This window comes from Chlorocebus sabaeus, chromosome 20, assembly GCF_047675955.1.
Source record: "Chlorocebus sabaeus isolate Y175 chromosome 20, mChlSab1.0.hap1, whole genome shotgun sequence".
NCBI lineage: Eukaryota > Metazoa > Chordata > Mammalia > Primates > Cercopithecidae > Chlorocebus > Chlorocebus sabaeus.
In genome coordinates this window covers 111,222,940-111,225,845 of record NC_132923.1, presented here as the reverse complement: position 1 = coordinate 111,225,845, position 2,906 = coordinate 111,222,940, and positions in this window count along the sequence as shown.

The following is a 2,906-nucleotide window of genomic DNA, read 5'->3' as shown; positions in this document are numbered from 1 at the left end:
GAACAGGTCTGAGGCAGAGGGGAATTGTTCCAGCCGATGAGGGGACGCTGAGCTGTCAGGGCAGCCCCCCTCCCTGTGCGGGGCCTAGAGCAGGACTGCCTGGGTAAGCTGCTCCTATTAGCTTAGGACCTTGGGTACGTTACATTGCCTGTTCACTTCTCTGTATGGTGGAGACAATGAACACGATGCCTGGACGTCAAGTGCTCAGTAAATAGTGGCACTGCCATTTTCCCAAGTGGAGTGGTTTGTTTCTCTTCCAGCTTCCCAAGTTTAGAGCACATGTCCCAGTTCTTCAGTGCAGTCAGTCACATGCATTGCTTCAGAGCCCAGCAGGCCCTCCCACCTCATCCCTGTGCTGCCCCAACAGCCACGATGACCACTGTAGCCTGTATGGCAGCCATTCTCCAGTCAACTCACCCTGCCTCCACTTTCTCTTCCTTAAAATGGCTTTGTTACTAACCACTGCAGTCCCCATGTTCAAAAGCCTTCAAAGAGCCTCCACTGCTTAGAATAAAGAAATGGGGAGGGGGCCTGCCTGGGGGGCCTACTACAGGCCATTAACTATGGCAGGTTCTCTGTGCATGCTGTAATCACAGGCTTACTAAGTGTTTAACAATTAAGTGCTTTATTGGGGTTTGGCTTGGAAGGTTCATCTGACTTCCCAAAGGACAAGCTCAAGTGCTTTCTCCTCTCAAAGCTTCCCAGACCACAAAGCCCTCTGTGATCACTCCTTTTATCAAAGCACTAGAGCACCCTGGTGAGTACAAGTATGTGGTCGAGAGCCTCACCCTCAGGTAAGTAAGCGTTCTACAGCTCTCCTTCCCCTCACATGGACACATGATGTGCTGGCCCCATCCCATTTTTTCTCCATCCCTAGCACACAGGCCAGAGTGGAGCACAATCTAGGTGCTTGTCAAATGTTAACTTAAGGGCCTCCTTCACGTCCTTCAAACCTCTCTCCACTGAGCCCAGTCAATCATAAGGCTCAAGTACAAAATCCTCAGGAAGCGACAAGCCTCATCTTCCATTCAAGACAAAAGGAATGGAGTGTGCACCTTGGTGACAGCCTCGACTGCTTGTCAAACCACTCTGGCCTTATTACGCTAACCTATTGGAAGTGCTGCTGGGAGAGGCTGGCCCCACTGGGACAGACGCAGACTCCCATGATGGCACAGAGAACGCTGGGCCCGGGAAAGCATGCCAAGAGACACTTCCCAGAAGCTCGTAGGTGCCACCGCTCCTTCGCTTCACTCCAAGCCAGATACAAAGAATGTGGGAGTAACAGTTACTTAACTGATATCCCCCAACTGTCTCATTTTATCCAGGAGAAAATGGGGGTCCAGGACTAAGTGCTTCTCCAAAGGTCAAGGTGAAATAGAAAAGCCAGAGCTTCTATTTCTGTGGTAAGATACATCCCCTTCAGTTTCCTGTGACTTAAGCCTGTCACAAGGCAGGGGCTCAGCATCACCCTCGGATAGAAGTCAGGGCCACCGTGGGATTGGTGGCAACTGACGGGGCATCCTTTCAAATCTATGTTGATCCTTCCCTTGCTTTCTCCTGAGGCCAGTTTCCCTCCCTAAATGTCCTAGATGAACAAAAGCTTACTGCCACTTGTAGGACACCTTGTATCATTATGCCAAGTTTCTACCCTCAGGCCCTCTTTGTATTCCCATCTACTCAGAACTGGCATTTTAAAGATCCCAGGGCACCTACTATGTGCCAGAGACAGGAGCCAAGATGAACTGTGCTGCACCACTGCACACAAGCCTCATCCTGTCCTCTTGCTTTAGATATTGCTTGGAACCTATTGTTGTATTCAACTACACTTGCACTTGTTCCTATTTGCCCTACATGGGCATAACTCTTAAAACCAAGCTTTGTTCAGAACTCCTCTGATTGATCATTTAAGTAAATTTAAAAGTCAATTCAAGGAATACAAAAACTGCATAATAATTTCCAACTCAAGAGTATAAACTTAGATCACACACTAGCCTCTGGTTGAAAACAGTAATCGTGATTTATATGGAATGCTAAATACCTATATTCTAAGTGTGCTCTCTTGCCACAAACCCATTTAATCCTAACAATCTTAGGTAAGTTGAGGTAGGCTGCTGTTCTCATAAATAAGTGTGGTAAAACCCCAATCTCAAGATACAGCCCAAGCCACAGAGGCACGTGCGTTAGCAACACGTGGACCCCACTGCAGTATTAGCAATCATCTTTTGCTGTAAGTGCTTGGCTTCCAAGAGCTTTTATACAGATGTCTAAGAGCCACAAAATATATATAATTAGGCTATTTCCCAAATAGCACAGGAAAGCTGCCAAAGGCGTTCCCTGAATTGAGAGGCAATGCACTGACAATGGGGACTATTACAGCCTCTGGATACAAGATGACGTATCTGTCAAATGCTACTCTAGAAATAATTAAGGTTCCCTTTAGTCATTTCACAGGAGTTGCTACAGCAGCACATAAAGTTTTATTAATATTCTGATTCTCGCGTCGTTTTTATGGCAGGAAAGGATGAGGACATGCCCCACCTGTAATGTAGAGCAAGCAAACCACCAAGTAGGACCTTGAGATTCTCTCTAAACTGTTCTCTAGTAACACGCTTGTGCCTTTAATCTGCCTTTTAAAAGGGACACAGAACAAAAAATGCTTGTTTGCAAATAAACATCTGAAAGAATATAGTAACAGCTGACCTGGGCTGAGGCATCCAAACAAAGCGGCCATTGTGGAGGTAGACAATGCAAACCACACTGGGGCAAGAAACTGAGGGCAGAGAACGTGCGGTCATTTGTGCCTTGGTATTTCTACCAGCCCCAAGGCCCCATCTGGAACAAGTATCAACCAGGAGGGTCTCTATGGCTTGATTTATTAACCTAACTCGAAAGAAGTCACTGCCACC